General features: G+C 47.6%; 1 long non-coding RNA gene across 1 annotated transcript; it reads right to left on the reverse strand.

Annotated features, from left to right (window-relative positions):
* Nucleotides 1-1,294: 1,294 nt before the first annotated feature.
* On the reverse strand, nt 1,295-10,133 carry LOC148042571 (uncharacterized). The gene is made up of 2 exons (XR_015695149.1): nt 9,938-10,133; nt 1,295-1,451 (listed from the first exon to the last, which is right to left on the reverse strand). It is a non-coding gene; the product is annotated as an uncharacterized LOC148042571 (long non-coding RNA).
* Between the last annotated feature and the right edge of the window lie 278 nt (nt 10,134-10,411).

Here is a 10,411-nt window from a genome sequence, read left to right on the forward strand (position 1 = left end):
TGTAATGGGTTAGGGGGGTCATGACTCCTTGGGCAAGGGGTTGGACTAGAAGACCTCCAAGGTCCCGTCCAACTCTTATTCTGATATACCTGGCTCTACTGATCATATGACAGTCCCTGAACAGGAAGTTTCCCCCTCTGGACAGCGTTGTTGGTTAACCTGAAGCATAGAAGGCAGGTGGTGAGTGACTCCCATAGCAGCACAGAGAACAAATAACTTGGAATGCCAGGGAGATTTTCCTAGCCCACTACCCTTCACCCACGTTGGGCTACAGTATAGACCAGGGATGGTGAACCTTTTCAGCACTGAGGACCCAAACTGGAAGGTGTGTGCATGCACGCATATGCACGCGCCCCTGAGCGCAGGAAACCCAAAGACCAGCTGGCCAGTGCGCACATGCCTGTGTTTTGGGTGTTTTTCAGGCCATTTTCAGGTTGTTTTTTGAGCCATTTTTGGCCCCAAACAGTCTGAAAATGGCCCAAAAATGGTCCAAAAACAGCCTGGAAATGGCCCGAAAAACAGCCTGGATATGGCCACAAAATGGCTTAAAAAGGGCCAAAAATCACCTGGAAATAGCCCAAAAAACAGCCTGAAAATGGCCCGAAAAGAGCCTGTAAATGGCGCAAAAAACAGCCTGAAAACGGCCCAAAAACAGCCTGGAAATGGCCCAAAAAACAGCCTGGATATGTCCCCAAAATGGCTTTAAAATGGTGCAAAAACAGCCTGGAAATGGCGCAAAAAACAGTCTGAAAACGGCCCCAAAATGGCTTAAAAATGGGCCAAAAATGGCCTGGAAACAGCCTGAAAATGGCCTGAAAAGAGCCTGTAAATGGCGCAAAAAACCAGCCTGAAAAACGGTCCTAAAACAGCCTGGAAATGCCCCCAAAATGGCTTTAAAATGCCCCCAAATGGCCTGGAAACAGCCCGAAAAACAGCCTGGTTTTTTTGGTCAGTTTTGTCCATTTTTCAGGCTGTTTTCCAGCTGTTTCCCAGCACTCTGATGCCCGCGAAGACCAGCGCTGGAAAGCAGAAGAGCAGTTGCGTGTGCCCACAGAGAGGCTCTTGTGTGCCACCTCTGTGACGCCTGCCATAGGTTCTCCATCATCACAGGTATAGACTCGTAACTAACCCCAGTCACCATGGCCAAAGCTTTGGGGAATAAGTTCCGTGAGAAGCTGTGGGGATTATAGCTGAGTAAATACGTATAGGAGCTGTCACATGGGCATCGTTGTCCTTGATTTCCCCCCCCCTCCCCATTTGGCCCGGATTGTTAAATGAAGCAGACTACTGTGAGTGAATGCCAAGCAATGATTCTTTGACATCTATCAGGTTGCTTGCAAGAAGGATCCATCTTTCTAAACTGTCCATTTTAATGCGCGGGAGGCCTTACAACCTCTTTCTCCTTCCCCGTTCAAGGCATCGAAATCTGCAGAGTAGATTAGATGGGAACCCTGGAGAGGAAGGGAAAAAAAGAAAGAAAAAAAACGGAACAGGCATTCAACATATGTACCCTATTGAAAAATAATAAAAGGAAAATGACTTTGTCATTACCTAACATTGGTTTGTCTAGATCTAGTCTCTACCCACTCACCTCCCTCCCTCCCCCCTCCGCCCACTGGGCTACTTTATTGTTTTGGTCGTAAATATTGTCTGCAATTTAGCCTTTCAGGTGGCCCTCACCTCCTTCCCTGCCACATTTACTACCTTGTAATATTAAATCAGGTATCCAAGCCCAGTTACTGCATAGCTTTTTTTAAAAATAAAAATGCTGCATGTCAAATATTCAAGGAATTTCTCGCGAACGTTCAGCATTTTGAGCCGAAGAAAAATATACTGCTGGGTGAATCCAAAGGCCGACCTTAGCCAACTTCCTTCTTCTCATGGGGGTCGGACTAGAAGACCTCCAAGGCCCCTTCCAGCTCTGTTATTCTATTATTATTATTATCCATCATTTGTCTGAAAAGGAAGAGGGTCTCCTGCTTGAGCAGGGGGTTGCAGGGACTAGTCCAGGGGTATCCAACCTTTCGGACCTGAGGGACCACTAAATTCATAGGTTTAAATCCCGCGGACCACTAATATGATCTGCCTAATGACCGGGTGGGTGGGTGTGGCTAGGTGGTCATGTGACTGGGTGGGCATGGCTAACTCAAATGTCACTCACATCGAGGGGGGCACCTCGCCAGCCTCTCCCCTCCCCTCCCAGCCCCTCCCCGCCTGCCCATCTGGGCTCCTTAGGGCCCCAACAGGAAGCAGTTGCTGGAGCTAAGCCGCCACCATGAGAAAGAATTGGCAAAACAACTCAGTTCAAATTGGATCTGACCGAGAAGGAGGCTCAGCAGAAGCACCACACTGAGGACTAGGAGCATAGGCTTTCCAAGCAGAGGGAAGACCTGCGGGAGTGCAAGGCCAGGTGCTGGCGCCTGGAGGCTCAGTGGGCTGAGATGGTCAGCCAGTTCCAGGCCATGATGCAGTCCCACTGGAACGAGGCCCTCCAGCTCTTCTCCACCAGCGACGCTTCCCTCCAGCCTTTGCCCAAAGCACCCCCCCCCAGGAGGCTGAAGCAGACCCCAAGTTGGAATTTCTGACCCCCTCTGACCCCCATAAAAAGACCCCGAAGAGGGAGACTCTCTGCAGCAACACAAGCGTTCATTGCACGTATCCATCCCAGGGGCCGTAGTTTGAGGACCCCTGATTTAGTGCAATATAGAAAATGCAAATAATTTTTCTGCAGACCACCAAAATTGGCTCGCGGACCACCAGTGCTCCATGCACCACCAGTTGGTGACCGCTATAGGGCATGCCATTCCCATTCAGTTGCGTGGCTAATGAGTTGCTGAGGTACCAACTTGGCTCAAACCAGTGGCTCTTCCCCACATTGGACGTCCGGGGAAAGGACAAAAGATGTAGAATTCTCTGGCTTATTGATGCGATCCTGTGGATGAAAGAGATGTAATGTTGTCGTCCCCGGGAGAAAGAGAAAGACGCACCCAGATTTCTTTGCAGCCAAAAGAGTGGCAATCCAGATCCTTTTCCAGCGGGTCTTCCCATTAAGCTTTCTTCTCACTTCCGACTCACGGGGTGCCCTTGAGCGGTGCCACACGCTGCTCTCTGAATGGGAGTAACACAATAAACTGGGAGCACGCCAGCTGCAGCAGGCCAAGCGAGGCCCCTTTTAACAAGTGATTAGAAGGAATCATATTAACACTCAAATGAGCAAAAGACTTGAGGGGCAGGGGACGGACAGGCCAAGTGAAGCTGTCAGTGAGCCCAGCAAAAAGAGCAGTTCCATCCAAGGACGGTAATTAATGTCTTAAGAGAGACTGTCATACGTTTGGAAAAGGAAAGAACGGGGTGGACGATGGACCGAAGTATAATTCGGAGGCAGGGGGTTTGGGGGGAAGAGGCAGTGCTATAACACAAAACTCTTCAACACAGGTGGTCCTCAACTTACAGCAATTCATTTAGTCTCCAAAGTTACAACAGCACCAGAAAAAAATGACTTTTTGGTCTGTTTTTCACGCTTACGACCGTTGCATGGGATCAAAATTCAGAAGCTTGGCAATGGACTCATATTTATGACGGTTGCAGTGGCCCGGAGTCAACTGACCCATTTTTGCGACCTTCTATCAAACAAAGTCAACGGCTAAAACCAGATTCACTTAACAATCTTGTTACTAATTTATTAACTTAGCAACAGCACTTGGACTTATATACCGCTTCATAGTGCTTTTACAGCCCTCTCTAAGCGGTTTACAGTCAGCATATTGCCTGCAACGATCTGGGTCCTCATTTTACCCACCTGGGAAGGATGGAAGGCTGAGTCAACCTTGAGCCTGGTGGGATTCGAACTGCCAAACTTCAGTTTGGCATTATTAACAACTCCGCTTAACAACTGTGGCAAGAAGAGTCATAAGAGGGGGGTGAAATTCACTTAACAAATGCCTTCGCTTAACAACAGATTTTTTCCCCCTCAATTGTGGTCTTAGGTTGAGAACTATCTGTATATCCTTTATATTACAGCCAAAGCTTGAAATGTTTCAATTCCACTATTTTAAGCCAATGGTTTTAATGGGACATTCATTTTTCAAATTTTATCTCAGTGAACTGCCTTATGAGGGCAACCTACCCTGAGGAGGGGCAGGGGTTGAAGATTGATTTAAAAGCAAACAAAAACTAACTTAGCTATTCAAGAAGTTTTGAGGGGAAAATTTTGTATTGGGAGTTTTGGTCCCATCAGCACTGCTGGAATTTCTATCTGTTTTCAGCTGGGGTAAAGATAAAAGGTTCCCCTCGTACATCTGTGCTAGTCATTCCTGACTCTAGGGGGCGGGATGCTCATCTCCGTTTCAAAGCCGAAGAGCCAGCGCTGTCCGAAGACGTCTCCGTGGTCATGTGGCCGGCATGACTCAACACCCGAAGGTGCACAGAACGCTGTTCCCTTCCCACCAAAGGTGGTTCCTATTTTTCTACTTGCATTTTTTTACGTGCTTTCGAACTGCTAAGTTAGCAGAAGCTGGGACAAATCACGGGAGCTCCCTCCGTTACACAGCGCTAGGGATTCGAACTGATGAATTGCTGACCTTTCTGATTGACGAGCTCAGCGTCTTAGCCAATGAGCCACTGCGTCCTTTATTTGCTGGGGTACGTGTGTGTGTGTGTGTGTGTGTGTGTGTGTGTGTGTGTGAATCTGTGGAGGGAAAGTTAGCTTTCCATGTAAATATTTGCCTGATTAAGACTTTTCCTTTTCCCTTTTTTCTTGTTTTAATAATGTGTAACCCAAGAGCAAAAGTTTCATGTGAGAAAATGGCACTTGGCAAACAGTGGTCCTCTGATATGCTCTAATTGCTTTCGGTAAACTGACAATAAGGGGGTGGGTGGGGGGGGGAAATGAAAGCAGATATGACAGCATTTAAAGCTGAAGAGAGGCGGCTGCTTCTGAGCAGTTCATTTATTTGGGTTTTTCCAGAGAAAGGAAAGAATTAAGAGAGAAATTCAATGTAGCAAGAGTGTTTCCTCTTGTTCTCTCTTGTTAACTACATTAACATATTTACTCAAAATAAGTCACACGGTGTTTAATAAAGGCCTTAGATATGCAGAAATACGCTTGCTTCTAATTCTGCTGGCTCAGAAGGCTTGGATAGAATAGAGAAGCATTCCCATGGAAAAAGTTATGAGGTGATAAAAAAAAGCAGAACTGACTAAGACCGCCCCTTCCCCACATTAAGGACCAACACCTCTTAAGCTCAAAGCTCCTTTGAAGCCTCATAGGCTTCCGGTTTATGACCCTCACTCATCTGTTATTAAAAATGTTAGGATACGTGCCCGAGAGGTTAAGAAGGATGGCCTGTACGTTCTACCCCGTTTCCCCCAAAATAAGACCTCCCCGGATAATAAGCCCAATCAGGCTTTTGAGTGCATGCGCTGAAATAAGCCCTCCCCTAAAAACAAGCCCTCCCTGAAAATATTGCAAGCAGCAGCCATGGGGTGCACCTCAAAAATAGTAAGACCTACCCAACAATAAGGCCAAGAGCTTATTTCAGGGGGGGGGTGTTCAAAAGAAAACAAGACCCTGTCTTATTTTTGGAGAAACACGGTATTATCTGGACCTTGCTTCCTGACCGTTTTTTTTTTTTTTGCACCGCCACTTTTTAAATTCAAATTTTAAAGTCTTATTTTCGGGGAAAACACGGTAGGAAGGCATGAGAATAGTTGTGCAAGAACTCGTAGGAATGCTCCCACACATGACGATTCTGTACATTTGTTGCATAGGGGAGTGGAGCATGGGAGTTTCAAAAGGATGCAGAAGATTGCCAGACCTAAGTCAGGTGGCATAAGCCACAGCAAAAGCACAAGCAGTGCAAGATGTACTTAAGAGTGCACAGTTTTGTAAGGAGGCAAAATACAGGGTGTATCCTGTGAGTAAGAAAAACTCAAGGCAAACAAATAGTGTTATACCTAGGAGACCTGAATGGGGTAATAAAGGTATTTTTCCTTAGCGGTTCACAGCTAATGACCCCTATACTTACCAGGGGGATAGGGTGGTGGTCATTGGCTACCACGTTTCCCCGAAAAGAAGAAAGAGTCTTATTTTCTTTTGACCCCCGAAATAAGCGCTTGGTCTTATTTTGGGGGACACTTTATTATTTCCAGGGTGCAGGAGGCAGCGAGCATGGTCACCTCATGGCTTCAAGTATAGGGGAAAGTCAAGGGATTTCCTAAACGGTAGGTTATCTGCCTTTTTTTGCTACCCCTCTTAAATTCCCAGGGAACTGACAGGGATAGATTTTGGAGTGACATGTGATCAGTAAGATGCGACTACGCCCCCTTCTTCTTTTCATTAAGAAGTTGACGAGTCAATGAAAGAAGATTCCCACTGTGCTTTCTTCCCGTATTCCTTACAGTTGGGTGCCGAACCCCTGGGAAAGCAGAACCTGGTTTCACCCACCGCTTCCAGATGCTTGCTACAGATGTTGGACAGCTCAGTTGGAACCAAAGGTTAGTGCTGTTGTGCCCAGATTTCGGACCTGTGGGGTATTCATCGAAAAAAAAGGAGGGACAGAGCACCAGAGGGGCCTGTTTAGTGCTACCCATTAATTTATTATTTATTGCTCCATCTATCTAGTTACACAACACATGTGCGACTACAAGTAATCTTATTGCTATGCCCTAAGCCCAGGGGGTCAGCAACCTGCGGCTCTGGAGCCGCATGTGGCTTTTTCATCCCTCTGCTGTGGCTCCCTGTCTTTCTAGTGTGGGTTGGCACATGGAATGCTGTTACCTTCCCACCAAAAGTGGTCCCTATTTTTCTACTTGCATTTTTTAAACATGCTTTCAAACTGCTAGGTTGGCAGAAGCTGGGACAAGTCACGGGAGCTCACTCCGTTACGCTGTGCTAGGGATTCGAACCGCTGACCTGCCAACCTTTCTGATTGACAAGCTCAGCGTCTTAGCCACTGAGCCACTGCCTATATAAAATCTACCTTAAGCAAAGATGTCCAAACTAACGTAGTTGGAAGAGTGTTGGAAAACAAAAAAAGAGCAGAATTGGGTTTTGGAAAGCACGACAACTAACAGCTGTGGGCAAACAAGGTGTATTCCCTGAGGGAAGCTAAAAAGTCATCAGTAGGGGTGCCAAGTCTGCATTTCTTTGCAAACCAAATCCAGCCCCCCCCCATCCCTCCCCCCAAAAGTTCACAGAGCCCTTTCTTCCTAGCCAGAAAAAGCTAAACCAACTGAAGAGTGGAAATGCCCAAGTTTCTCTTCTTTGAAGAAACTTAAACCACTTGTTAAACCCGCATGCTAAATTCAGTCACACTTTTTGTCTTATTTTATTTATTTATTTATTTTTTATTTGTTTTGTCAAGTGTGCACAATAGATATCAGAACCCACAAGATTATGAATACATGAAATGGATACGAATGAGTGGGGACAGTAGACGTTATGCACACTGGTGCGCTTACGCACGACCCCTACACATCTCTTAGGAATAGGGTGAGGTCAACAGCAGATAGTCTAAATTTAAGGGTTTGGGGCTTTGGGGAAGAAATCACAGGTAGTGCATTCCAGGCATTGACCACTCTGTTGCTCAAGCTATATTTTCTGCAATCGAGTTTTGGTACAGTTTACCTTAAGTTTGTATCTATTGTGTGCTTGTGTATTGTTGTGGTTGAAGTTGAAGTATTCATTGACAGGTAGAACATTGTAGTATATAATTTTGTGTACTATTCTCAGGTTAGACTGAAGGCGGCATAGTTCTAAGTTGTCTGATAAGGGATTCTGTTGCGAGCAGAGGAGCTGAGTGAGTGGAGGACTCTTCTCGTGAAATATCTCTGGACTCTGAATAGAATATAGAATAGAATATAGAATAGAATACAATAGAACAGAATAGAATGAAACAGAGAATAGAATAGAATAGAACAGAGAATGGAATAGAACAGAAATTAGAATAGAGAATAGAATAGAATAGAACAGTGTTTTTCAACCTTTTTTGTGCAAAGGCACACTTTTTTCATGAAAAAAATCACGAGGCACACCACCATTAGAAAATGTTAAAATTTTTTAACTCTGTGCCTATATTGACTATATATAAAGTAATTTTCCCACGGCACACCTTACACTATGTCACGGCACACTAGTGTGCCGCGGCACAGTGGTTGAAAAACACTGGAATAGAACATAGACTAGAACATAAAATAGAGAATAGAACAGATAATATAATAGAGCATAGAATAGAATAGAGAATAGAATAGAATAGAGAACAGAATAGAGAATATAATAGAACATAGAATAGAATAGAATAGAGAATAGAATAGAATATAGAATACAATAGAATAGAATAGAACAGAGAATAGAATAGAGAATAAAATAGAATAGAGAATAGAACAGATAATAGAATAGAGCATAGAATAGAATAGAGAATAGAATAAAACAGAATAGAGAATACAGTAGAGAATATAATAGAACAGAGAATAGAATAGAGAATAGAATAGAATAGATAATAGAATAGAATAGAATAGAGTAGGCCAGAATAACAGAGTTGGATAGGACTTTGGAGGTCTTCTAGTCCAACCCCCTGCTTAGGCAGGAAACCCTACACCACTTCAGACAAATGGTTATCCAACATCTTCTTCAAAACTTCCAGTGTTGAAGCATTCACAACTTCTGGAGGCAAGTCATTCCGAGGAGGAGGGCCGAGGCGATGAGTAAGAGCAGTGAAGAGTTGGCAGAGTGCTTATCTCCACTCCGGGTTTTACAGGCCGCCTCTGCTTTACCTAGAGTTCCCTGCCTTTGGGAAACAAGTCCATTCCTTGCTTTTTCCTCTTCCCCCCCCCTCCCCTCCCTGCTCTCCTCTACCGGCAGCGCGGAGCAGGGGCAGTTGGCGGCCGAAAATCCACCCCGGGTTTTGCGAGCCGCCTGCCCCCCTGGTAGAAATTGGAAAATTCAATAATTAAAGCAAAATGGAGAGACGGAGTGGGAGGGGGGGAAAAAAATCCCGGATCAGGGCAACTTAGGTGGCGCATGCGCGCTCCCAGCCTCCATCCCAAACACATACATTTCCCTGTACTTGGAAAGTCACCCAAAAGCAGCTCAAGTGCAGGTAAGACCTTGCGCTCCGCCCGTCCCGGGTCCCCCGCGGACGGTCCCGGAGCCTTTCCTCCCAGGGGGGCGACCCGTGACGCCCGGCCGGTCAACTTTTTTCCCCCGAGCTTGTCCGGCGGCTGCCACTTCTTGGAAGTGCGCGCTTCGTGGGGCAGCAGGCAAAAGGGCGAGGAGCGGCGGCTGGAGCGCCAGGGCATCGGGAAGGGAGAGCGAAGCCGCGTCCAGGGAAAAGAGTCCGGGGCTGCAAAGGGAGAGGGAGGCGGGGCAGGGGGTCTCGAGACAGCGGCCAGCCCGGGAAAGGGGCTGCGCAGATCGCGGAGTGGGAGGTGGTGTCTTAATTGTGACCAAGGCAAGGAGGGGGGGGGGTCCGCCCGGAGAAGCAGTTCACAATAGAGTTGGAAGGGACCTTGGAGGTCATCTAGCCCAACCCCCTGCTCACGTAGGGGACCCGGAGTAGGCGCTGGTGGAAGTGGCCCTCCCGCCACCTCGGATTCCCTGAGAGTGGGGAGGGGGGGAAGCGCTTGCCGCCGCCGCGCTTCCTCGCTCGGGGCGCGCGTGGGGGAGAAAAAGATGCAGGTGGTTCCTTCTTCTCTCGGTGCTTAAGACGCCGAGGCTCGTCTGATCGGAAAGGTCAGCAGTTAGGGCGGTTCGAATCCCTAGTTACAGGGTCAAGGGGTTGGACTAGATGACCTCCAAGGCCCCTTCCGACTTTTTTTTAAAAAAATATTTTCATTTATTTATTTCGTGAAGCACGAATTAGAGAACAGATAGAAGTACAGACACGGTTACGAAGACATGAAATGGATACGAATACAAGGGGACAGTAGACTCTCTTACTATTACGGTTAACCCTCGTCCGGAGGGAGCCGGTGCCTGGCTGGGTCGGGAGCGAGACGCCGGCCGCTTCCAGGACTTGGTCAACTCGGAAGGTTGGGCTGGAAAACAAACGCGCGCCGCTGGGCGAAGCGCCGCCGCTTTCCCTCCGCTCCCCCTCGCCCTGCCTTTCTGCAGAAGCTTCGCCCCGGCCCGCCGAAGGGGGACGCGGGAGACGGGACCCGGGGTCGCTCAGCCGGCAGACGCTCCCCCCCACCCCCCGAGCGAGTTTGCAAAGAGGACAACGCCGAGGAGGAGGAGGAGGAGAAGAAGAAGGAAGGAGGAGGGGAGGGGGTGCGCTTGGCAGGCAAGCTCTCTCTTCCCCCGCTCGGGCTGGACTCGGAGTTGCCGCCCGAGTTTGGAAAAGTCGCTTTCTGCACTTGTTCTCCTCCTCTTCCTCCGCTACCGGATCGCCCAGAGCAAGTTTGGGGGCGAGCG

The sequence above is a fragment of the Thamnophis sirtalis genome, unplaced genomic scaffold (assembly GCF_051295495.1).
Source record: "Thamnophis sirtalis isolate CommonGarterSnake01/CBP01778 unplaced genomic scaffold, rThaSir2_p1.2 scaffold_15, whole genome shotgun sequence".
Lineage (NCBI taxonomy): Eukaryota > Metazoa > Chordata > Lepidosauria > Squamata > Natricidae > Thamnophis > Thamnophis sirtalis.